The sequence below is a fragment of the Lithobates pipiens genome, unplaced genomic scaffold (genome assembly GCF_037356315.1).
Source record: "Lithobates pipiens isolate NorthernLeopardFrog02 unplaced genomic scaffold, aLitPip1_a1.2 Scaffold_25, whole genome shotgun sequence".
Taxonomy (NCBI): Eukaryota; Metazoa; Chordata; class Amphibia; order Anura; family Ranidae; genus Lithobates; species Lithobates pipiens.
In genome coordinates, this window is record NW_027507787.1 from 177,230,764 (window position 1) to 177,257,966 (window position 27,203).

The 27,203-nt window shown below is 43.3% G+C and overlaps 1 protein-coding gene and 1 long non-coding RNA gene across 2 annotated transcripts in view; one reads left to right on the plus strand and one right to left on the minus strand.

Annotated features, from left to right (window-relative positions):
- The window catches only part of LOC143929957 (uncharacterized), a 39,547-nt gene extending 12,780 nt beyond the window's left edge, over positions 1-26,767 (plus strand). The window contains exon 3 of the long non-coding RNA XR_013262672.1: positions 26,508-26,767. This is a non-coding gene — a long non-coding RNA (uncharacterized LOC143929957). The remainder of the gene's footprint in view (positions 1-26,507) is intronic.
- The window catches only part of BLNK (B cell linker), a gene marked incomplete in the record, with an annotated part of 346,417 nt that overhangs the window by 189,503 nt on the left and 129,711 nt on the right, over positions 1-27,203 (minus strand).

The window sequence follows — 27,203 nt, forward strand, 5'->3', positions numbered from 1 at the left end:
TCTGGATTCCTGGCCTAGGTCAAAATGACCTATCTGGCACAGCCTGCAGATTCTGGGATATCACTGTCATATACCCCAGGGGTCTTCATGGGCATTTCTTTTTCATCTTGCAAAACTGAAAGAGGGGGCTTTTTGAGTTCAGCATGCAATCCTGCCGCCACCTCTGAAAAAACAAAAAAGGTTGTTAAAAAAAAAAAGTCCTTTAAGTGCACAAGTGCACTGTGTATGGGCGCTGGACACAGTGCACTATGGGTAGCATAACATCTATGCAATCACGTGATTGCATGTAAGACGCTTCATTTGCAAGATTTTGTGAGTCATTGCGACGCAAAGCACTGTACTGCAAAACTTCTATCCTGCAGGCACTCCCCTTGCTGTGGGGTTTTGGGGCACTGCTGATAGGAGCAAATACTTCTCCCATTCACCACTAATTCCCTCTCTCATCTGTCTGTCCATTCTATCTATCTATCTATCTATCTATCTATCTATCTATCTATCTATCTATCTATCTATCTATCTATCTATCTATCTATCTATCTATCCCACCATCTCTCTCATTCTCCCCTCCCACCCAATATCTATCTATCTATCTATCTATCTATCTATCTATCTATCTATCTATCTATCTATCTATCTATCTATCTATCTATCTATCTATCTATCTATCCCTCCCACCCAGTGTATGTCTGTCTATCTGTTTGTTTATCCATTTATCTATCTATATTATATATATATATATATATATATATATATATATATATATATATATATATATATACACACACATATATATATATATATATATATATATATATATATATATATATATATATATAATTGCTACACATGCCATACACATGTAGAATGTCTCCAAATGCTATTTCCTGCTTGTTTGCTCAATGATTTTCCTAGAAGTCGGCACTAGGATACAAGTCAGATTTTAGGCATGTTCTGCAACAGAAACAACATTTTTGTTAAGATGGTCCCTAAGAGTTAATTACTTCTAAAGGGATGCAGACACTGCAACGTTTCTCATTAGAACACTGAAAATGCACCTGGCGATATGGAATTAGATTTTTGCACATTGCTACACCTTTATTTAAATGGTGCACTTAATATCTACTTATTTCATGCATTACAAAGTAGTATCCTTTTTTATTTTTTTGTCACTATTAGGGCATGTGTACATAGGCTTTTGTTTGCATCCCCCCTACTACCATCACCACATTTCAATCTATTGTGCACTTCAAACCTTAAGCCCCATACACACTATCAGATTTTCTGCTGATTTTTTCCTTCAGACTTACCAAAACCATATAATATGAGGTCAAACCTTAGGAGTTTTAATTTGTATGCAGTCAGGCAGGCCCTTGCACTACATGGTTTTGGTAAATCTGAAGGAAAAAATTTGCAGAAAATCTGATAGTGTGTATGGCGCTTTACTTTTTTCTACCTGAAATGCATACCAGAGCTGCATTAGTCACACAGTAGAGTTTTATCAGGGTCTGCTGTTGGGATTCTTAGACCCGCTCACACATAACAGGACAAAATTAGACAAGGAACAATTATCTAGCATCATAATTTATGCTGATAAATCTAAAGAAGATTGTACAGATATAGTGCAATCACATTGCATTGTGCGGCACTCTTTAGATCTGCACCATGCATATTGCTTTAAAGTTTGGCCAATGGATATATCTTGGTCTCATCTGATAACAAAACCTTTTTTCCACAGTTAGTTTAAATCCCATCTTTGGGCTTAAAGTCTCTTTCCCCTCCAACCTATAAGAGCACTACTGCATAATTTGTTTTTAGCAAATTAAAACAACCACGACAATTCAGGCTGTTTACGCTATTTAAATTGCTGATCTGTATTTCTGTGCAGTGAAATAAAAAAAGGCAATGTATTTTTATTGAAAGGGACCCAAAAGAATGAATGGTACAATATGAAAATGCATTGACACAAGTTTTTATGTGTAATGCCCTGTACACACGGTCCGACTTTCCGACAGAAAATGTGCGATCAGACTGTGTTGATGGAAATTCCGATCGTGTGTGGGCTCCACTGGACTTTTTCCGTCTGAATTTCCAAAACAAAAAGTTTGAGATCTGGATCTAAAATATTTCCGACAGCAAAATCAGATTTTTTAAATTCCGATCGTGTGTAGACAATTCCGATGCACAAAGTGCCACGCATGCTCAGAATAAATTACGAGACAAAAGCTACTGGCTACTGGCCTCTTTATAGTCCCGTCATACATGTTGTACGTCACCTCGTTCTGAACGATTGGATTTTCCGACAACTTTGTGCGACCGTGTGTATGCAAGACAAGTTTGGGCCAAAATCCGTCGGAAAAAATCCGACGGATGTTGTCGTCAGAATGTCCGGACGTGTGTACAGGGCATTATACTGCAGCAGTTGTTTTTCTGTAAGAGTTCCCTAAGTTTAAGCAAAAAACAGAATGAAAAGAAGTACGTTCACATGCATAAAACACATATAGCAGTGCATGCAGCAATGTACATATAGATGCACATTAATGCATGTGCAATGTATAAATGGGCCTTTAGTCTACCTTGATATTTATTGTTTCATACGCTTTCAAAATATATGCATTTGTATTACTTTTTTCCTCTACGCTCTTGGAGTGCTTTTTAATCTTCATTTCATTCATAAATCTTCATCACAGCTGTCTTCAAGATACACAACTTGAATAATGATCCCCTAACTGCAAGGATTTTATCTGTTGTTTTCCACCATAAAACACTGTCACATTAAAAGGAAAAACTAATTTGGAGCTTCAGTAATTTAAATGAGGATATCACAGGGAGCCAAATGGCACTACAGGGGTTGTTATTTAGCAAAATCTGAGAAAAGCAAGAGTCTAAATAGTTTTTCAAGGCTCTGTATACTCATGCTTGAAAGGAAAACGCAGTGAAAAATTAACACGAATCGCACAAAATTACCTAGTAAAAAATAACATTCAAGTACAATAATCAATTCTACCACTAGATAGCACTGTTTTCATAGCAATGTAATGTGTTTTTTTTGTAAGCTCTATATCAATACAATACATTATAAGATTTTGTTCTATAAGGACCCAGTCACATCATAGGGTGCACGTCATTGTGCACATAAGGCGTATGTGCTGTTGTATTTTTTAAATTGCACTGTAATGAGATTTTAGCATGCATTTCAGTGCATTTTTTAAAATGTACTGTTATGTAATGTTATCCATTTGTGCTGCAGCACATTGCAGTGCATCTTAAGGCCCATACACATGATCAGACTTTTTAAAAACAACAGTCGGACGGACCTGTTTTATTGGACAATCCGACCGCGTGTATGCTCCATCAGACAATTGTTTTTGGTTTTTCAACGGACATATGTTCGATGTGCATGCTCTCAAACTTTCCGGCAACAAATGTCCGATTGTGTGTACACAAGTCCATAGGACTAAAGTCCAAAATACAAACAGGCATGCTCAGAACCAATGCTAAAGATCAGACAACAATAGCAGAAGTTGCCCAAAGGGTGGCGGTAAAGAGCGGAAAAACCACGTGATTTGGTGAACATTGGCTGAAAATGTTCTGCCGTGTGTATGGATACCAAGTTCATGGCCAACGCCCCTTCGGGCCAAAATCCACAGTAAAGTCCGTTGGAAGTCCATATAAGGCTTTAGAAACAAGCATTTATACTGTCCTATACGTAGATTGTATCCTGTTTTATATTTATGGTGTGAGATATCCCTTTTGCTCAGGAATATGTATGATTTTATTATGAGTTTGCATAATTTGATACATTGGGAAATTATATAATTATATATTTATTTATTTATTTGGGAAATTAATAACAAAAAAAATCTCCTGCGCTCTAAAGCGATGTGACGGTGGTAGATATCACCTAGGATTTATATGGCTCTGGGTAAATGCACAGGTCTTGCTGCCCTCCAAGGATCAGGGGACACCCAATGGAAACACTGTAGAAAAAATGAAAAAAGAGGGTGCACCAACCTTGCACATTACCCAAGTGGTGCTTATTGGTATAAAAAGAGAGGAAATGTACTCACAAACGTGTACGTTATAAAAACATTTCAAAGTCCACAATGGACACAAAGTGACCCGGTCACCGGGACCGTGTCCAGAACACTGGAGAACCTTCCAAATGCCTGACGCGTTTCGAGGGGCGATCCCCTCTTCCTCAGAGCCACTCTGTGACTGTACTGCTTTTTTTATTTTTTTTGGAGCAGGAGGGCTTGAATAAGGTGGGAAGATTGTTGCCGCTGTACAGAAAAAGAATAAGGAATCGTCTCTGCACAGGCACCGAAAGGAGAGGAAAGTGAAGAAGGGGAAAAGAGCAGAAGGAGAAAGCTGTGGTACCGTGTTGATTTTGACAGAGTGAGTGCCAGGAAGAAAAATAAACCTGCTGTTTTGCTGCTACTAACTGTTCATCAACCATGCTCAAAATTACTGATGAGTGAATTAACCTGGGTTCAGTTTGCGGATCATTCATGGAACCCATCAAATCTAAAAATGTGAATTTTACTCTGAACCCCACTAAAATCAATGGGGGCAATCTTGAAAATCAATTTGACCATTGTTACGGTCAATAGGCAAGAGATTGTAACCAAAATGTATATGGAGCTAGCTACTGCGATGGGAGAATTGTAACAATGCAGTAAAAATAATTGTACAAGTGGAATTGGTCTTCCTTTTTAGGTGACTTCAAGGGTGACATTCCATTCCTTTCCACCATTCCTTTCTATGACGCGCTCTTGAGATGTCTTCAAAGCATTTGTTACCCCAACACTTCATATTCCTGATGTGTACCTGCTGTACCAAGTACTTGTATGAATAAGAACTGTATTCTGTTCTCTTTATATTACTTCCTCTGTGTGAAATCCCCAATGTTCCTGCTAATCCCCTTGCTTTCCTATTAAAAACTGACCACAATAGAGCCTGGAAAAATCCAGCTGTTTCGTTTGTAGAGGTGAAGAGCACTTTGATGACCCTCATGATCCAAGAAAAAAGTTCCAAGTATTCCTCAGTGATGTTCATGCTAAATTCCCCAAAGTGTGGACTCCATGGTGGTCTAACGACCATCCAAACTTGCGCCCAGCCAGCCTAGGCCTCTGTAAATAATCCTCCTCAACCCCCAGCCTGAGGGATTTTCCCTCCACTTCCTCTGCTCCTTGCCTATGCTCCTCTATCTCCTACTACCCTCCTTCTATTCTCTGGGCTCCTTGTCCACCACTCTGTTCTTTCTTCCCCTCTTCTTGATCCCTGCTTTAATTATCAGTTCCCCCCATTTCGTTTCTGTTTTGTTCTGCTCGCCATACTTCTGGAGGGTGAGTCCACTCCCTTTACCTACCTTAGCCCTAAGTCCTAAGTCTCAGGTACTATGCATTGGCCCCTGACCTGGGTTGGTGGGTCATTGTTTGTTAATAGTTTATACTCTATGCCCTTGTACACATGGTCGGACATTCCGACAACAAAATCCGCCAGATTTTTTCAGACGGATTTTGTCCGAAACTGGTGTTGCATACACACGGTCGGACAAAGTTGTCGGAAAATCCGATCGTTTGGAACGTGATGACGTTCGTTCGTTGAGACGAGACTACGTTGCGGCTAGTAGCCAATAGCTTTGGTCTCGTAATTTGTCAAATCAAAGTCCGATTGGATCATGTTGTCGGAAAATTTTATATCCAGCTCTCAAACTCTGTTGGTCGAACATTTTGACGGAAAAAGTCCGATGGAGCCCACACACGGTCGGATTATCCAACAACACAGTCCGATCGGACATTTTCCATCGAAATGTCCGACTGTGTGTACAAAGGCTAAGACAGTGATGGCGAACCTTGGCACCCCAGATGTTTTGGAACTACATTTCCCTTGATGCTCATCTACACTGCAGAGTGCATGAGCATCATAGGAAATGTAGTTCCAAAACATCTGGGGTGCCAAGGTTTGCCATCACTGCTCTATGACATCTTTTTCTGTGTATTCACAAAAATCCTGCATTGTGTCTAATGTTAATATATCCTTCGTGGGAATTTTGTATCTGATCTCCAGTAAACATCATTGTACTGAAAAACTGACCACGCTAAGCAGGAGAACACACAGTGGTCAGTTCTCTAGCTATGCTAGGAACTCTCCTCCAATGGTCAGACTTGTCCTGACATGCCCCCCGCTGCACAGTCATTCACTGTCAAGCTCTGTGTACTGCTGCTTCTCCTCCCCCCCAGCTCTGATGCAGCTGAAAACAGAGAACTTATAAAGAAAGGTAAAAGGGTATTTATAATGTTTTTTATCTATATATCTATACAAAAATGTTCTGCCTTTCATTTCTATTTTAAACTCAATGGATTGTTTTACAAGGTGATCCTTTACAATCACTTAAAGCTGTATGCACTGTTACGGAACAGTACGTTTTTCCCCAAATGCATCAGAGTCGCTGTGTTCCAGCGACCCATATTTTGTATGTGTAATTATTATTTATTTTTTTCATTTTATATTCAGTTTGGCTTAAATACAGCAGCAGCAGTTTTGGCTGCAACACCTGATTTTCTGTCTATCAGTAATGGGCCTGAATTGAGTGGTGGAGGTAGCAGCCAAAGCAGATCTAAAAGCTATGGGAAAGTTCACTCTTAAAATATAAAAGCCCTCAATTCCTACCAAATGGGCAGTGGCCAAACAGCTTAAAGAGGAAGTAAACCCTGATGAGTTTACTTCCTCTTTCATTCCCTGCAAAGGCAAAGCATAATGGACTACTATGCATCGCATAGTAGCCCATTATGTGTCACTTACCTGACACAGGAGCCAGCGAAGTCGCCGCTGTCCCCTGTAGTCTGCCGCATCCATCTTGTTGGTGGGGTCTCGCAGCTCCGCCGCTGTCATTCGGCGAAGCCGCGATGACGTCACTCCCGCGCATGCGCACGGGAGTCGACACGCGCGGCAGCTCCATTCTTGGAAATGCCGCGCTCAGTGCGCTCAGTGCGTTTTCGGGCAAATATCTCCTAAACCATATAGGTTTAGGAGATATTGCTTGGACCTACAGGTAAGCCTCAATCTAGGCTTACCTGTAGGTCAAAGTGGTTTGTAAGGGTTTACAACCACTTTAATAGTATAGTTTGTGACTGTATTGTATTGAAAGTTTAATAAAATGTCAAAACAGTTCACAATAAAACTTCAAAAAACACAATCCCACATTCGGAAATAAAAATTAGGTTGCCATGTTTTAGAGACAATACTGTATCTATACATACAGCACGGTGGCTGGAGAGTATGTTTGCAGCTTGATTGGGCTGCAGTGTAAGAGGGATAGATAAGGTAGTTTTTACCATGGAATAAAAATTAGAGTGCATTATTTCAGAGACAGCAGCCACAAACATACAAACCTACCAACTCTCATAGGGTGTGCCTGCCCATGCACCAGGAAACCTAGGGACAACACCTAAAAAGGTTTAGGAGGACTTTGTTAAAGTAGATTTGTTTGATGTGTGTGTAGCAATGTGGACTACGGTTGCAAAGGATGGTAATCCTCCGGTGTCTTTAGGCATTGCATGTCCCTCAGTGCCTAGTACTATTAAAATATATAAGATTTGTGAGTCCAGTCAAAGGAGCTATAGGATAGGTAGTTCATCAGACTAATAACTATTCTGCATGTTCATGCATCTGGACCGCATATCCCAGAGATCTTTGCTACCATCAGAGGGATTGCTGGGAGGAGCTATAAAAGAAGCCAGAGACCCGCCCATCACTCTCTTCCTCCTGGAACTGATACGAGACGGACCTCTCCCTGCAAGGAGAGAGAGAGAGGTCACAGCCTACCACACGGTCTAACATCTGCCCACCTGTGCCAGAAAGGCCTAGCTCCACGAGTTGCCATCAGACGTCCTTCCCGCACCAATACAGTGACCAGCCAGTTGGTGTGTCAAGCTGCAAAAAGGAAGATCAAAGCGACGGATCCACTGCAGAAGCATCGCTATGCCGCAAACTGTTCAGAAGACATCACATCTACCTGGTTGTTGGCGAGAGGGCCAATCACCCATCTTTTACCAGCACCCTTGTCACTGTATCACTGGGACACTTTGCATGAGACACATCCACCCTATGAACACTTTCCTGAATTTAGCTGAACACTGTACTTAAATGCTTTAACTTTACTCTCTACAAGTAAGTTAGTACATCCCACTAGACCCAATCAGATTACAAGTAACGAGCTCTGATGTACCAGTGAAGAACATCAGATCTACAATGAGGACATTAATGTTAGAGTTAAACAAGGGTCCTTGTACCATCATCTCTAGGCCTGAGCTCTCATTACTAGAGTGATTGTAGTTCCGCCAGGTTACCCCCTTTAGTGAGCTAGTCTAGTCCATTTTAGCTTTATTCATCTATAGGGGAAAGTATTACCTCTTGAAGGAAATGTTTATAACATGCTGTATATTTGTTATTACCTTGTTTTGACTTTTCAGAGGAATACTTTTGCTGAGCTGATGCTATCAGGCTCAAAGTGCAGCAGATTTATGCCCCCCCTTGTTGTGTACCACCCTTTCCAGTATTCTAATAAATACTATCAGAATCTAAATACACTGAGTTCTGACTGTTTGAATGTTCATCAAGTCATGGCAGTGCAGATGAGCAGGTAATTCCAAGCAGTCCCCTAGGTGGCAGTGCTACATTTGGGGGCATGTCCAGGATAAAATCTGTAGCTGTCCTTAGATCACCTAGACTGCAGCCACAATCTGCATGGGAGGCCACCTCAATGGCCACAGTTACCTGGGCAGAAGTCAGGGTGCTCTCACCGACAAAAGCACCTGTAAGAGAACTGTCATTGTACTCTGCACTCGCGCACGCACAAGAAACTCAACAGATCGCAGATGCGCCAATACACGTGCGCAAAGCAATGCGCGCATCCGCACGTTCCTTTGGATTTAAGGGGCTCACTGACTTCAGACTGATCGATCTTCAGCTGTTCCTGTATCTGTATCCTGCTGTTACCTGTTGCTGAACCTTGGCTTCTCATGACCTTGCTGCTGGACTTTCCCATACCTCTGATTATCGGTTCCAGATCCCGGCTTCCTATTTGACCCTGCTCCTGTCTGATGCTTTTGTCCCTTGCTGCCCGCCTGCTACCGAACCTGGCTATCCTTGTGACTACGCTTCTGTCCCCTGTTTGGCTCTACTCTGCAACCCGAGTATCTGCAACTTCGCTCCTGCGACTTCTTGCCTTCCAAGAGTCGCATTGTCTGCTTCAGGCTTCCAGGGCTACACCAGCAGGCACTCGTGTTCCTCCTGTCCCTTGGTTCCTTCTGTTTCCACTCTCAGAGGGACCAGGGCCGGAGATACAAGAGAGGCTGACCGATACTGTCACGTACCTGGCCGGAGTCTGAAATGACGAAACATTTCTAAACAGTAATATTACATTCCTCTGTGTGGTAGGAGAGGCCATGTACAATCTTCTTCGTGGACTGTGCCATTTGTTTAATTTAATAAACTTTAATGTCAAAAAGGATTAGAAATGCAAAAATTTAATTTTTTTATGCAAATAGAGCAACAAAGTTAAACAGTGCTTACTGTCTGTGTTCCTCTGGAGAAGCCAATATTTATCCAAACAAAGTCTATTCTGACTAATGCTGCTTGTTGAAGGATCCAACTACTTTCACTATACCAGGGGTAGGCAACCTTTTGAGCATAGTGTGCCGTGTAATGTTTTCAAAGAGACTGAGTGTCCCGAATTTCTAAGAAAAAAATCTAAAATGTAAACTTCACACTCTGAATCACGAAAGGGATTTTTTATTAAGTAAATGCTGTAAACTACTTTAGTAGTGAGAAATTAAGATCCTGCACTCTCACGCTTCAGATCAGCTCCAATTCCAGCAACTCCACACCTTAGATCACTGTCCTCCCTGCAAATCTGTTTCACCACTGTACCCCCCTGCACATCTGCCCCACCACTGTAATACCCTGCACATCTGCCCCACCACTGTAACCCCTGCACATCTGCCCACCACTGTACCCCCTTGCTCATCTGCCCCACCACTGTAACCCCCCTGTTCATCTGCCCCACCACTGTAACCCCCTGTACATCTGCCCCACAACTGTACCACCCTGCTCTTCTGTCCCACCACTGTACCACCCTGCTCATCTGCCCCACCAATGTTCCCCCTTTCTCATCTGCCCCACCACTGTACCTCCATGCACATTTGCTCCACCACTGAACCATCTTCTCATCTGTCCTAACACTGAACTTATCTGCTCATCTGCCCCACCACTTTAACACTCTTTCTCCTCTGCCCCATGACTGTACCTCCTGCACATCTGTCCCACCTCTGTTCCCCCTGCTGTTCTGCCCCACCACTGTAACCCCCTGCTCCTATGTTCCACCGATGTACCTCCCTTCTCCTCTGCACTCCTCTGCACATCTGCCCCATCTCTGTACCCCTGCTTCTCTGCCCCACCGCTGTAGCCCCTGCTCATCTGTCCCACCAATGTACCTCCTTTCTCCCATGCCCCAACACTGTACCCCCCAGCTCATCTTTCCCACCACTGTAACCCCCTTCTCATCTGGCCCAACACTGAACCCCATGCTCATCTGCCCCATCAATGTACCTATTTTCTCATCTGCCCCATCAATGTACCTATTTTGTCATCTGCCCCACCAATGTACCCCTTTTCTCATCTGCCCCACCTCTGTACCTCCCTGCACATCTGCTCCACCACCATATCCCCATGCTCTTCTGTCTCACCACTGAATCACCTTCTCATCTGTCCTAACACTGAACCCATCTGCTCATCTGCCACACCACTGTAACCCCCTTTCTCATCTGCCCCACCAATGTACATCCTGCACATCTATCTCACCTCTGTACCTCCTGCTCTTCTGCCCCACCTCTGTACCCCCTGCTCTCCTGCTCCACCACTGTAACCTCCTGCTCATCTGCTCCACCAATACACCTCCTTTTACATCTGTCCCACTGCTCTACCCCCCTGCTCATCTGCCCCAACACTGAACCCCCCTGCTCATCTGGCCCATTACTATACCCCCCTGCTCTTCTGTCCCACAGTTGAATCCCCTTCTCATCTCTTCCACCACTGTACCTCCCTGAACATTTGCCCCACCGCTGTACCCTCCTGCTCATCTGCTCCACCGCTGTACCCTCTTCTCATCTATGATATGTGTGATATGCAGAGTGGTGAAAGGAAGCAGAGATGAGACATCTACCTGTCCTGGCACTCTCATCCTGCTGATCCACCTCTCGCATCCAGCCCACGTGCTTGTATGTGATGTATGTGATGTCACATACAAGCATATGGAATGGATGCGCAATGATGAGTTCAGGTCAGGGGCATTTTCTGAAAGCAGTGGGTTTGTGTGCAAGATCAGAAGTTGGGCCCCCGCGGCTGACAAAAAGTAGTTGGTGTGATTTTCATTGCGCTGAATACTGGCTGTGGCTTAAAGGGACACAGAGTGTCGGGGTTCAGTAGTAAGTGACACAAAGGTTCAGGAGTAATTTCAACAAAGTTCTCAGAAGGTCAACAATAATTCCACAAACTGTCACCTGATTGTGGTTTTCTCAATCAGTGAAATCCCTTCTTTCTGAGATTGGTAGTGGCAACCAAGCGAGTCTTCTTCCTCCAGATGGTGGAAGGGGCTAGCAGGACTGTGATTGGCTTTAGCAGTGGCCAAGACAGTTCTCGGCCTTGAAAAAGGGACCACCCCCCCACCCCCCCCCAACAGAACTGCACTCAATCTCTTCCCCATCACAACGGCTGACGATCGCAGCTACAGCAAAGTTGAGAACCAAACAGTGTTTCCCATCTTTTGCAATGTGGGGGCACAGTGCCTCTTCCTCAGTGCAGGTGCGGCGTTGGGAATTCTGAAATTGGAACGTATTAGTGTCTCACTGACACTTCCCTGTGCTGCTCTACTGAAAGGGAGGGAGTCGAGTGCCGGCAAAACAGGCTTTGCGTGCCACTTGTGGCACCAGTTCCAGGGGTTGCTTACCTCTGCACTAGACCATTCATTTCAACAAACACTTTCCCTATACATTTATATGTGCATTTAATGTATTTTATATATGATATATACCTCTAAAAGTGTAGTCATCCAAAAGCCCTTGGATTGCTGCCAGGCACCACCATCTTGGATGTGATGCCAGGCGCTCAATTAGACTCAGGATATGAGGGGAGGAGCAGAATGGCTTGGCCAGCTCCCAAATGAGAAGAAGGCTATAATAGGCTATAGGCTATATATTAACTGCTTAAGGACTGGACGGTTTTACCCCCTTCCTGACCAGGCAATTTTTTGTGATACCGCACTATGTTACTTTAACTGATAATTGTGCGGTTGTGCGATGATGTACCCAAATAAAATTGATGTCCTTTTTTCCCCACAAATAGAGCTTTCTTATGGTGGTATTTGGTCCCCTCTGCAGTTTTTATTTTTGTTTTTGCGCTATAAACAAAAACAGAGCGACAATTTTGAAAAAAATAAATATATTTTTTACTTTCTGCTATAAAACATATCCATTAAAAAAAATAAAAATAAAAAAAAATTTCTTCATCAATTTAGGCCCATATGTATTCTGCTACATATTTTTTGTAAAAAAAGTTATAGCGTCTACAAACTGTGGGATGTTTTTGTGGAATTTTGTATTTATTTTTCATTTTTTACTAGTAATGCTGGCGATCAGCGATTTTTAGCAGGACTGCGACATTGTGGCAGACAAATCAGACATTAACTGACACATTTTTTGGGAACTAGTAACATTATTACAGTGATCAGTGCTAAAAATATGCACTGTTACTGTACTAATGACACTGGCAGGGAAGAAGTTAACACCAGTGGCAATCAAGGGATTAAGTGTGTTCCCTGGGAGTGTTTTCTAACTGTGTGGGATGGACTGACTGGGACAACACAGAGATCTATGTTTCTGCTTGGCATGAACACAAAATCTCTATGTCCTCCCCTGTCAGAACGATGATCTACCTTGTTTACATAGGCAGATCCCCATTCTGCCTCTGTGGGGAATGATTGTGGGTGGCCTCCGGACCTGCTGATTGGCTTCCCCTCTGGTCAACTGGCGCACGCACGCTAACATGGGCTAGTACATGAAATGACGTACAGATACGTCGATTCGTGCAGCCGTCCCACCAGTAAATCTGCAGCAGGCGGTCGGCAGTAATATCTTGGTTTGTGAGTTACACGGTATATGAGCGTTTTGAAAGACAAGCAACATTTTTATTTTTATTTTGACTTGATATGCAAGCAGTACAATCCATGTAGTATCGCCACTGGTGTATGCAGTACTGCATGTGGCCAGAGGTCTGGGGGGCACTGGTGGCTCATGGAGAATTTGGAGACGCTCAGAAATACTCAGAGACACGCCCAGCTGACTGAGGCGGGTGTAACGTGCGTCGGAGCTCCCGAAAGTGTCAACAGTTCCATAAAATATAATTTATGGAAATGAAAAAGAATGCAAGTGAGCATATAAGATACTAGATTTTTCTGTGTTATTGCCTGCAATTTTTTATGTTGTTGACAGGGTCACTTTAATTTAATTTCTCATTTTGTACTCAGAAGATCTTGCATTCAGTGTTGTCAAACAAGAGTCTAGTAGACATCCCGGGTATGATGAAGTTTGAAAAAACAAAATCATAAATTATAAAATAATAAATAACCATAAATAATTATAATAAATAATAATATAATAATGTAATCAAAACAAAAACACTGAAATTTGCTCAGTTGTAGATTTGTCGCTGTCGTCACTTTCAGTGTCTGTTGACGAATTTCCCCAGGAATCAGAATGGCTCAATTCTGCAAGTGATTCTAATTTACTATCGCTATTTTTTAGCTGGTCAAAAAACACTTTTGACGTAAAGGGACACTTTTTGAATGTCATGGACATTCTCAAGTTTCCAGGCAGAAAGAACAGTATATATAATATAAAACTGCATGCAGGGCACTGGAAGAAGCACTGGGGACAAAAATGAGGTGAAATGATTTGAAACGGTAATGTAATCATACAGATTACAGTGTGTTATGTATTTTTCACTTTTTGAATTTGCTGCCGGGCTCTGCCCCTGTGCATCGCTATGCTCGCAGGGAACGAAGCCTAGAACAATGATGAATCAGGCAGATGTTCTGGCGATTAATACAGTGGGGGGACTTCGCACACTGTGGCTTGGGGTTACCGCTTTTGGTAGTGAAAATTAACCCCGAGCCACACTCGGGAATACCACCAGGGAGGTTAAAGTCGAATTCTGGTCAAAACCTAACTACAGTAAAACCTTGGATTGTGAGCATAATTCGTTCCAGAAATATGTTTGTAATCCAAAGCACTTGTATATCAAAGCAAATTTCCCCAAAAGAAATAATGAAAACTCAAATGATTTGTTCCACAACCATTTATTCATAAATCCTTCAGTTTATAGTCCATATAAAACGATTATAGCAGATGTGATAGATTGTGTAAACATCAAATGTCCATCCACAAATGGAAGCCTCCACAAGGGGATTAGAAGCAAAATCCAGCAGGAGCTACAGAGTATAAAAGAGAAGAGAGGCACCTCTAATGCCCCGTACACACGAGCAGAATGTCCGACAGAAAAAGTCGGACGGGAGCTTTTCATCGTATATTCGGACCATGTGTATACCCCATCGGACTTAATTCTGACGGACCTAGAAAGAGAATATGTTCTAAATATTTCTGATGGAACCAATTCCTATCGGGAAAACCGCTCGTCTGTATGCTGTTCCGATGGACCAAAAGCGACGAATGCTCTGAAGCAAGTAAGAGACGGCAGCTATTGTCTACTGGATATTGAACTACCTTTTTCTAGTCCCGTCGTACGTGTTGTACATCACCACATTCTTAACGATGGAATTTGGTGTGACTGTGTGTACGCAAGACAGTTTCAGCGGAACTCCGTCGGAAGAAACCTTCAGAATTTATTCCGACGGGAAAACCGGTCGTGTGTACAGGGCATTAGTATAGCAATATTGTTACATTTAATGAAGGTACAACCTTTAGAAACTCACATGGTTGATGATTAAAGCAGGCACATCTAAGTATGCAAGCATCCGGGGTAAAGCTGTCCACACAGATCATCCTCCACATCGCTGGCTCTCACTGCTGTCAGTCTGCAATCGTGACTGGGAAGACCACCTAGCAGTAGAGCGAGGAGTGCAGCGTGGAAGGGATGGCATCGATGGTGGTGTGGGAGATGGTCTATGTGGACAGCTTTACCCCAGATGCCTGCATCTTTAGATGTGCCTGTTTTAATCATTAACCATATCAGTTGACAAATGTTGTACCTTTGTTAAATGTAACCATATTGCTACACTTAGAGGTGCCTCTCTTCTCTTTTATACTCAGTTGTGACATGACGTTACTTGTATATCAAGTCAAGATTTGTTTAAAAATTTTGCTTGTCTTGCAAAATGCTCCCAAACCAAGGTTTTACTCGTAAAAATGCTCCCTCCCCCTCCTAACACCTATTCTGACTTATTTCTTAATTATGTAAGAAAAGATCTTTATATTTACCTATTTTCAGGCTGCACCAGTCGGGTCACGTTTCCCCTCTATCAGTCAGCACTGACTACAGGGTAGAGGAGGGAGCCTGTGGGTAATGTCACCGCTTTCAAGCATGGCCAGCCATTGCCGAGCTCTCTCTGCATTCCCCTGTAGTTGCCGCTGGCTGACACAGGGAACATCATGTGACCAGACAGGAGCAGCCTGAAAATGCAGTAGGTAAGTGTCCAAGTATACAACAAGCTGCTGCTCACCTGTGTCAGGTCTCCATGTCTGCAAGGCAAGTGCGGTGCAACGGTATTTTCCTGTCAGCACATGTGAATAAAGAAATATAGCAGGCACCTGCTGTAGCTCTTGCGATACTTTACTTACTTGAGGGAATAAAACATACAGGCCTCCAGGCTCACGCTTTTCGACCCTTAGTGAGTCTTGATCCTAAAATTAAGACCCACTGAGGTTCGAAACGTGTGAGCCTGGAGGACTATATGTTGTATTCCCTCAAGTAAATAAAATATTGCAACTTGAGCTACAGCAGGTAAATGTACAGATTCAGATACAGATGTTCTTTTCTTTTTCATAATTTAGTCAGAATAATGCCGCATACGCACAGTCGGAATTTCCGACAACAAATGTTCGATGTGAGCTTGTTGTCGTAAATTCCGACTGTGTGTAGGCTCCATCAGACATTTTTTGGTCGGAAATTCCGACAAACAAAATTTGAGAGCTGGTGCTCAAATTTTTTGACAACAAACTCCGTTGTCGTAAATTCTGATCCTGTGTACAAAATTCCAACGCACAAAATTCCACAGATGCTCGGAATCAAGCAATTGGCTATTGAACTTCATTTTTCTTGGCTTGTCGTAAGTGTTGTACGTCACCGCGTTCATTTCCAACAACATTTGTGCAGCCGTGTGTATGCAAAACAAGTTTGAGCCAACAACTGTTGGAAATAAATCCAGGATTTTGTTGTTGAATGTCCGATCCTGTGTACGCGGCATAAGTGTTAGGAGGGGGGATGGAGCATTTTTACACTAGTTAGGATTTGACCTGAATTCTACTTAAATTTATAGTAATATTTCTAAAAATTACAGATAGTGTATATAGCCTAGCAATACAGATATGGTATATACAACAGCAATACAAATAGTGTATATAGCCCAGAAATACAGATAGTGTAAATAGCCCATCAATACAGATAGTGTAAGTATCCCAGCAGTACATTTAGTGTGGCACTGAAAGCACCCCCCCCCCCCCCCCCCCCCAGGGCTCATGGCACTGACAGCAAAAAACAAACAAACAGACCTGCCTCCTGATTGGCGGGGAGGCATTGTAGTGTGAAAATAGCGGAAATAGCGAAAATTTCTTCGCTATGGTCACACAATTGGGTGGGATCAGGGCGCACTTTCTGCGTCCCAAGGTCACCGTATTTTGAAGCCTATTAGAGACTCTGGCTCTTATCAGGTGCTTAAAAAAAAAACACTCCCGCCCACCCCTGTTATAAGAATCCATGCACCTGGCATCCTGAAAGGGGCCAGGCGCATTAATAGGGAGGCAGCGGCAGGGATAGGGAGGGCAGCGCCTGTGCATTGTGCGCAATGCATGGTGCCGCCATGGATGAAAGGTGTGCTTTACACACTGAGGCTATGCGCTTACAGCGCTCCCAAAATGCCCTGCCCATTGAAATGAATGGGCAGTGCTTCCGAAGCACCTGAAAAGCGATTTGAAAGCGCTGAAACATGGGTGGTTTATACCCCCTCTTGGGCCGCTAGCATGGGGTTTAAAAGTGCTCTGCTAATGGCTGAAATGCACCGCTTAAACAGCGCTAAAGCTAAAATGAGCGGCGCTTTAGCACTGCCGCGCCTGCAGCCCCAGTGTGAAAGTAGCCTTAGTTTTACCAGAACTATATAATAGGTGGACCCACCTGAACAATCCATTTAATCTGTATTAAATCAGGCAGGCTCTTGCAATACATAGCTGATGGGCTTGTACAATCAGATTGCAATGTGTATGATTACCTTAAGGGAAAAAGTAGGTGGTGGTATAGTAATGATGGAAGTGTGGTCCAGACTTGTAATACGCGACTTAGTACACCCTTTTGTCTGATGCAGCAACACAGTGAATGATGGGTGATGACCTACAGGAAGTGATGCAAGCCAAAATCATTTTTTTAACCGATTGCTTACTGGGCACTTAAACCCCCCTCCTGTCCAGACCAATTTTCAGCTTTCAGTGCTGATGCACTTTGAATGACAATTGCACGGCCATTGATGGGTGGCACTCATGGGCATTAATAGGTGGCACTGGTGGGCACTGGCAGGGGGAACTGGTGGCACAGATGAGGTAAAATTGCCTCATCCTCTTCGGGACCGATGTCCCTTGCAGATCAGCGTGAGGAGGAAAAAAAAACGATTACCAAGCTTTTGTTTAGATCATGTGATCAGCTGTCATTGGCTGACAGCTGATCACGTGGTAAGGTGCCGGGACTGGCCCATTACTCGGATCTGTGATCACCCGAATCTCGGTGACTCGGTGATCACAGCAGGCGCACGCAAAGGGGAGACCGCAATATAAATGGCCTTTATAAAAATGTTTTGCCTTTCATTTCTTTTTCAACCCCTTCATGCCAACCGAACACAAATATGCGGCCTCACTGACAATGGAATTAATTTAATGGGGCTGGATATTTGCATATCTCCCTTTGTGCTGGGAGCGTGCCGTGCGGCGTGCTCCCAGTACACAGACCAGGGACTCATGGAGAGCTCTGGGTCCCCTGACTGCTTTGATAGCCTCTGATTGGCTACCATAGTGATCAGTCACTGTAAAGCCTGCTCCTTTGTCTTTTTTTGAGGTATCTCTCTCCTTGCAGAGTAAACATAATAATAATAATAATAATAATAATAATAATAAAAAATAAAAAAATTAAATACAAAAAAATACCTAGAACATGGTTTGATCTAGGCCAGTTCCAGGGTTAGTATTTGGGTCAAAGGTCAGGATTAAAAAAAAAAAAATTATAATTAGTATCAGTGTCAGTTATGCCTCGTACACACGATCAAACAACCCGGTGTAAAAGTCCGGCGGACAATCCGCCCGTGTGTAGGCTCGGCAACATCTCCTGAAGAGAAGAAGAGAAGAATAGAAGACGGCGACAGCGACATCGGCGACAGAAGACCGGGCCACCCCTTGTAAATGAGCTAGAATAAGGCGCGGTGGCTCGGCAAGAAGAACCGAAGAGGGGGACAAGACCCCCGAAGAGGGGGACAAGACCCCCGAAGTCGGAAGAAGAGGGCGTCGACGAAGAAGAAGAAAGCTGGGCTCCTCCGCTAGTAAAAGAGCTAGCAGAAGATAGCGGAGGAGTCTGGCGAGAAGACCCCCGAAAACGGAAGAAGACCCCCGGAGCTGTGCAGTAAACTATTTTAACCCTTGTGTGTTGTGTTTTTTTTAAACTTTTTTTCACAGGTGAATGGGTAGGGGTACATTGTACCCCATAATCATTTCCATAGGGTGGGGGGCCGGTATCCGGGGCCCCCTTATTAAAGGGGGCTCCCGGATTCCGATAAGCCCCCCTCCCGCAGACCCCGACAACCAACGGCCAGGGTTGTCGGGAAGAGGCCCTTGTCCTCATCAACATGGGGACAAGGTGCTTTGGGGTGGGGGGGCCGCGCTTGATCGTCCCCACCCTCTTTCCTGGCCGGCTGGGTATCGTGCTCGGATAAGGGTCTGACATGGACCTGGGGGGACCCCCACACCGATTTATCGGTGTAGGCATTCCCCTTTAAATCCATACCAGGTTGCGGGGCCAGCGACCCCTTAAAATGAGCGGACTTAACTTCGTGTGTGTGGGCGAGTCCGTTCATTTCAAAAGAACGGCGGATATTCTGGTGGACTTAGTGCACCGTGTTAGTCCGCCGCAAAAGTACCGTGTGTGGGCAGGTAGCTCGTTCGGAAAGTCCAGCGGACAGTCCAGCGGAAAGTCTGCCAGACTAAGTCCGCCGGATAGTCTGCTACGTGTGTACGCAGCATTAGTGTGCAAAATGCACACTATTGTTCTGGGCTGTCCTATGGGTACAAACAACATACACATACAGTGGTGTGAAAAAGTGTTTGCCCCCTTCCTCATTTCCTGTTCCTTTGCATGTTTGTCACACTTAAGTGTTTCGGAACATCAAACCAATTTAAACAATAGTCAAGGACAACACAAGTAAACACAAAATGCAATTTGTAAATGAAGGTGTTTATTATTAAAGATGAAAAAAAATCCAAATCATCATGGCCCTGTGTGAAAAAGTGATTGCCCCCTTAAACCTAATAACTGGTTGGGCCACCCTTAGCAGCAACAACTGCAACCAAGCGTTTGCGATAACGTGCAATGAAGCTTTTACAGCGTCCTGGAGGAATTTTGGCCCACTCATCTTTGCAGAATTGTCCTAATTCAGTTACATTAGAGGGTTTTCGAGCATGAACGGCCTTTTTAAGGTCATACCACAACATCTCAATAGGATTCAGGTCAGGACTTTGGCTAGGCCACTCCAAAGTCTTCATTTTGTTTTTCTTCAGCCATTCGGTGGTGGACTTGCTGGTGTGTTTAGGATCATTGTCCTGCTGCAGAACCCAAGTTGGTTTCAGCTTGAGTACACGAACAGATGGTCGGACATTCTCCTTCAGGATCTCTTGGTAGACAGCAGAATTCATAGTTCCTTTTATCACGGCAAGTCTTCCAGGTCCTGAAGCAGCAAAACAGCCCCAGACCATCACACTACCACCACCATATTTTACTGTTGGTATAATGTTCTTTTTATGAAATGCAGTGTTCCTTCTACGCCAGATATACTTGGACACACACCTTCCAAAGAGTTCCACTTTTGTCTCATCGGTCCACAGAATGTTGTCCCAAAAGTCTTGGGGATCATCAAGATGTGTTGTGGAGAAATTGAGACGAGCTTTGATGTTCTTTTTGCTCAGCAGTGGTTTTCTCCTTGGAACTCTGCCATGCAGGCCATTTTTGCCCAGTCTTTTCCTGATGGTGGAGGCATGAACGCTGACCTTAACTGAGGCAAGTGAGGCCTGCAGTTCCTTGGACGTTGTTGTGGGGTCTTTTGTGACCTCTTGGATGAGTCGTCGCTGCGCTCTTGGGGTAATTTTGGGCGGCCGGCCACTCCTGGGAAGGTTCACCACTGTTCCATGTCTTCGCCATTTGTGGATAATGGCTCTCACTATGGTTCGCTGGATTCCCAAAGCTTTGGAAATGGCTTTATAACCCTTTCCAGACTGATAGATCTCAATTACTTTCTTTCTCAATTGTTCCTGAATTTCTTTGGGTCTCGGCATGATGTGTAGCTTTTAAGGATCTTCTGGTGGACCTTACTGTGTCAAGCAGCTCCTATTTAAGTGATGCCTTGATTGTGAACAGGTGTGGCAATAATCAGGCCTGGGTGTGGCTAGAGAAATTGAACTCAGGTGTGGACAACCACAGTTATAGTATGTTTTAACACGGGGGGCAATCACTTTTTCACACAGGGCCATGATGGTTTGGATTTTTTTTCACCTTTAATAATAAACACCTTCATTTACAAATTGCATTTTGTGTTTACTTGTGTTGTCCTTGACTATTGTTTAAATTGGTTTGATGTTCCGAAACACTTAAGTGTGACAAACATGCAAAGGAACGGGAAATGAGGAAGGGGGCAAACACTTTTTCACACCACTGTATGTGGTATCACTGTGATCGTCAGGAGCAGCAGAATTTAATTTGGGTTGTGTTTTGGTGATAGGTTATGGTAGTAGCAAGAAATATACAGCAAAATTAAAAGAAAACAAATGATTTTTTTAAATATTTTGGGCCAGTTTTCCTTTGATAATAAAAAGAATCAGGAGATATCCATTACCATTTACCACCAAATGAAATTCCAATTTGTCCTGAAAAAAAACCAAGGTATAATCTACCTGGATGCACAAAGAAGCTGTGAGGATATGTACGGTTTTACTAACGCATGTCAAAGTTGCAAAATTGTGCTCAGGCATTTTATTGTTATATATTTTTGTTTTCCCTTAGGCGCGAAGGTGTTAAACTGAATGCGTTGTTTTACAAGGTGATCGTTTACAATCACTTTATTCACTTGCTGACCGAGCTAAACCGAAGTCGTTTATCGGCTTCTCTAAAAGGGACATGTACCCTGATAATCAGGGCACTGATCTGTGTCCTGATTATCAGTGCAGTGCCAACAGTGCCCACCAGTGCTGCCAATCTGTGCTCAACAGTGCTGCCAATCAGTTCCCATCAGTGCCTCCTCATCAGCGTCACCTATCAGTGCCCATCAGAGCCATTTATCAGTGCAGCCTCATTAGTGCCTCTTCATCTGTGTCCACCAGTGCCGCTTCATCAGTGCCCGTTAGTGTAGACTATCAGTGCCACCTCATCAGTGCCGCCTCATCAGTGCAGCCTATCAGTGCCCATCAGTGTAGCATCATCAGTGCAGCCTATCAGTGCCCATCAGTGCCTCCTCATCAGTGTCACCTATCAGTGCCCATTAGTGCCACCTCATCAGTGCAGCGTATCAGTGCCCATCAGTGCCACCTATCAGTGCCCATCAGAGCCATTTATCAGTGCAGCCTCATTAGCGCCTCTTCGTCGGTGTCGACCAGTGCCGCCTCATCAGTGCCCATTAGTGTAGACTAGCAGTGCCACCTCATCAGTGCTCCCTCATCAGTGCAGCCTATCAGTGCCCATCAGTGCAGCCTATCAGTGCCCGTCAGTGCAGCCTCATCAGTGCAGCCTATCAGTGCCCATCAGTGCTGCCTCATCTGTGCAGCCTATCAGTGCCGCATCATCAGAGCAGTCTATCAGTGCCCATCGGTGCAGCCTCCTCAGTGCAGCCTATCAGTGCCCATCAGTGCTGCCTCATCAGTGTAGCCTATCAGTGCCCATCAGTGCCGCATCATCAAAGCAGTCTATCAGTGTTCATCAGTGCAGCCTCATCAGTGCAGCCTATCAGTGCCCATCAGTGCAGCCTCATCAGTGCAGCCTATCAGTGCCCATCAGTGCATCCTCATCAGTGTCACCTATCAGTGCCCATTAGTGCCGCCTCATCAGTGCAGCCTATCAGTGCCCATCAGTGCCACCTATCAGTGCCCATCAGAGCCATTTATCAGTGCAGCCTCATTAGTGCCTCTTCGTCGGTGTCCACCAGTGCCGCCTCATCAGTGCCTATTAGTGTAGACTATCAGTGCCACCTCATCAGTGCTGCCTTATCAGTACAGCCTATCAGTGCAGCCTATCAGTGCCCATCAGTGCAGCCTCATCAGTGCAGCCTATCAGTGCAGCCTATCAGTGCAGCCTATCAGTGCTGCATCATCAGTGCAGTTTATCAGTGCCCATCAGTGCAGCCTCATTAGTGCAGCCTCATCAGCGCACATTAATGAAGCAGAAAAATTACCTGTTTGCAAAATTTTATAACAAACTATTAAAAAGTTGTTTTGTTTTTTTGTTCAAATATTTTGGTATTCATTTATTTAGCAAAAAAAAAAAAACTGTGGTGATTAAATACCCCCTAAAGAAAGCCCTATTTGTGTAAAAAAATGATAAACATTTAGTTTGGATAAAGCGTAGCATGACCATTCAAAGTGCAACAGCGCTGAAAACTGAAAATTGGCCTGGGAAGAAAAGTGCGCAGTAGGCAAGTAGTTAAAGTCTAATTCCAGGTTTTATTTAACTTGAAATATTTAGTTTGGGCCAAGCTGGTGCAAATGAACTATTTCCTTTACAAATACATGAGGCCACTGTCAGCGTTGTATAAACTGTATGCAGCATCAGCGACATACAGTATACAGCACTATGTTCCAGCAGTGGTAAAGGGACTTCCCAATCCTGGAACAAAGTAATGAGTAATGCATTTATTATTGAATTTTTTGAAAACCAATTTTGGTGTACCAATACTGATATGCACAAAACAATCCCATAAATATCATCGTACCACAAATCAAATGAACTCACGCAGCAACCAATCAGATTTTTTTTTGCAACTTATTGTAGTTAGACTAATGGTTTCACTTTGCATGATACTCTTAGTGATAACATCAGTAAACTCTTGCTTTGTATTCACAGTCAAGATTGCCAATATCGGTATTTGCAATGTAGGTAGACTATGTACAGCTAGTACATGATTCATGGGAGACAATTAGCTATTCTTATGTGGATTTAATATTGCCTGCAATCTTTATTTCCTTATTACTTGTGAAATACCTAGTGTAAACACACCTTTGTTACAGTATAGCTGGGCAGATAAAACCAAACTTTCCCCTTCGCTGTTCTGTTTTCCATTTTTCTCTCTTTTTGCTTTTACTTTTACCTCTCGATTTTTTTTATTTGCTTGTGTTTTTTAAGGTAATGTCATTGTTTTTATTCTCTTTATGTATTATGCTTGGTGATAAAAAGGTTTCTTTTTATATTGTGTAGCACCCTCCTAGGTAGATGCTAAAAAAGAGTATAGTTTTTGGGTCTATAGATTTTGCCAACCAGGGAGCAGAGATCCATTGATAGGGTCTGCTCATGGTGCTCAGATTCTGCTCATGTTGTCTGAATGTTTCACACTGGTCCAATAGGATGGGGCATGTTGGACAGTGGGAGGAAACCTGACAAGTGAGAGCATAAAATAAACATATGGAAGCAGCGCTATCAAGTGAAAAGTGAAACACAACATACATAGATATGTGGACGAATGTCGTAAAAAAACAATTGCTGAAATTCACAGAATTAATAACCAAAAGTCATTGGTGCAAATCCAAAATTCATAAAGTCTAAAAAAAAAAAAGAAAAAAAGATGTCTTTGATAACGCCCTGGAGGAGGGGAAAAACGTAGTCAACATAATTTCCGGCCAGCGCTAACCAGTGACGCCATTTCCTGCCTCCGTGGAGCGTGCGCTTAACCAGCGGCGATCGTGTACGTTTTTCTGAGTGTTTGCTTGGATTCTCTGCTCCTGTAAGTAGCGCCATAGTGCGTGGTTTTGCATACAGTTTGACGGGGCTTCACCATATATGGTTTTCCTCTTTTTTTACCGGTGGAGTGTGGCATTTTTCTATCAAGTATCCATTGAACAGTTTTGGAACTTTAATACCATCATCTGTGGGCCTGATCCTTGGATTTAAAAAAAATGAGGACTCCTCTTTGGTGAGTGTGGTCTCCTAAGGGGGATACACATTTTTCTGCATTTAAAATACTTTTTTTTGCACTTCAAGAATTTAGGATTTGCACCAATGACTTTTGGTTATTAATTCTGGGAATTTCACCAATTGTATTTGGACATTCGTCCACATATGTATGTTGTGTTTCACTTTTCACTTGATAGCGCTGCTTCCATATGTTTATTGTATTTAAAGTCATAGTACTTTTTTGCAGCAGCTGCAACATTTTATATATCACTATTTATTTATTTGGTTTACCACTTCAGCTCCAGTTTTGTGTTTTATATTTTATAAGTGAGAGCATAGGCATAGTTACAGCCCTGGCCATTGGCAGAGGAAAGTGCCTCAGTGCATGCTGGGTGACTGTATATATGCCAACGGCACATTTGCTCGGGTTCTTCAGCTGGAGAGTGGGGGTCCGGAGGGAGGGGGCAGCTGCCCCTCCTCTGCACAGTATATCTAACTCAAAAACTAGCACTGGAGAGTTGACTCAAATGGTGAAATGTGAATAAACAAAAAATAAAAAATGAATAAAAATGAATAGGAAGGCTACTGCTGCACAAAGGTGTTACATCCTTGAAGCAATGAAAAATATATAAAACAGCACTAGCAGCTTATATCAAGCAATATACATCCAATCACATTGTGTCTAATGTATCAATGTTTAAGAGAAAACAGAAAACATAAAATCTAAAAGTGCAATGGTGCTTCAGTGAAAAGTGCAACAGTGCTCCAAAACTTTTGAATCGGTGTAGCGGCTCCCCCTTTGGTGTCCCCACTCACCAAAATTATTGGATCCTCAGCTTCACAGTCTGGGATCTACACAGGCTGCCATGTGGCCTTAGATGGCCAACCCGAGGGCCTGAATAAAGCTGCAACCCAGATGTCCGGCAAAGCTGACTGGAAGGGGGACACATCAGGAAGGATCTGTTTATGCCTACTGTAAGTACTGATCTGTGTCTTGGGGCCTGTCCTGCGAGGAACATCCCTTTAGCTAGTAGAGTCAATGGACGGGTGTCACCCAAAGGGATTGCTAGTGAGTGTCCCGAAGATAAAACAGTATCATCAAGTCTGCTGCCAGAGCAAGCAAACGACTTTTTACTCCCATACGAGTGCAGTATGGTATAGCAGAGAGTCTGTTGCCACATTCACTCTGGTGAGGCCAAGTGAGGGTTGTCCTCATATGTCATTAGTTCCAATTGGAGTATCCCACTATTCCCTTCTCCCATCCAAGTTCCAACAAAAAATACCAAAAAAACAGACACCCTGGATTGATTATTGGATAACGAGCGGATGAGAGTATGGTAGGTCGAGTGAAAGTGGAAGTTTACACACAGCAATCCCTATGGGGCCAGTTCTACATTTGCAAAGGTATTGTTTCCACAGTAGAAATGGGACAGGATTGACCCAACGCATTTCATTGCCTACTATTACTAAAATGAAGATGAAGTCACAAGGTGTTTGTCCAACGCACACCACACAGAAGGTCCAACTAGTCAAATCCTCCTTTTGTCAGATACAGGAGTTTGGTTTTCAAGGTTAAATAGGAGCTATAGCAAATGGTATCTCAATTGTTCTCATCAATGGAAATATACAGTAAATGCCTCTATCTGTTTTTGCTGTGCTAATTACTCTTGTAGCCTTGCAAAGCCATGGGATCTATTTAAAGTGGAACTTCACTCTCTCATTCATCATCAACGAATTGTATTCCTTACTTGCTAGCATTACTAAATAGATAGGAAAATGTAGCATATTTACTAGTTTTAAACTTTTATTTTTTATTTTTTCAGTTACTTCGTGGTTTCCAGGCCTAGGCAAATGATGTCATACATCCTAGGAGTCTTCAGGAGGGGAGGAGGAGTTTTCTCAGCTAAGCACACCCTTCTAACTGCATGCCTGAGTTAAAGGCAGATGGAATCCAAGAAGTAAATGTTACTTGAATCATCTTACTCAAGATGGCCATGGCTAAAAATTCTAGGCGGTGCTTTGAATTTTGAATTCTCAACAAAATAAAACAAGGTGACTTGAATGGATGGGTGAGTTTGCTATGTGAGAAATACCTTTAAACTTTTTGAGATGGGAATGAGGGACACTTATTAGCAAAAGAATGTAGGCATAGGACACACCCCCTGTCATGCCCCCATAGGCTTCATGTACACTTGGCCGCCATTTACCGCGGCGAGCGTTAAAACGTTCTAACCTGAACCCAATTATTCTGCGTTTAGGACAGGGAGGTTGAACCTTACCTTACCGCAGCAGCTCTTAAGCTCAGCTAAAAGCCTATGTGATCATTGATACAGTGGGGTTGAATTACTAAAGACAAATAGACTGTACATTTTGCAAAGTGCAGTTGCATTCAGCAAGTGCAGATGCTCCAGAGCTTAGTAAATGAGGTAAAGCTTCTCTTTTAAATAGAATACCCAATCACATGCAAGGATTTTATTTTTTATTTTTAAATGCATTTTTTGCTTGCAGATGATTGGAGG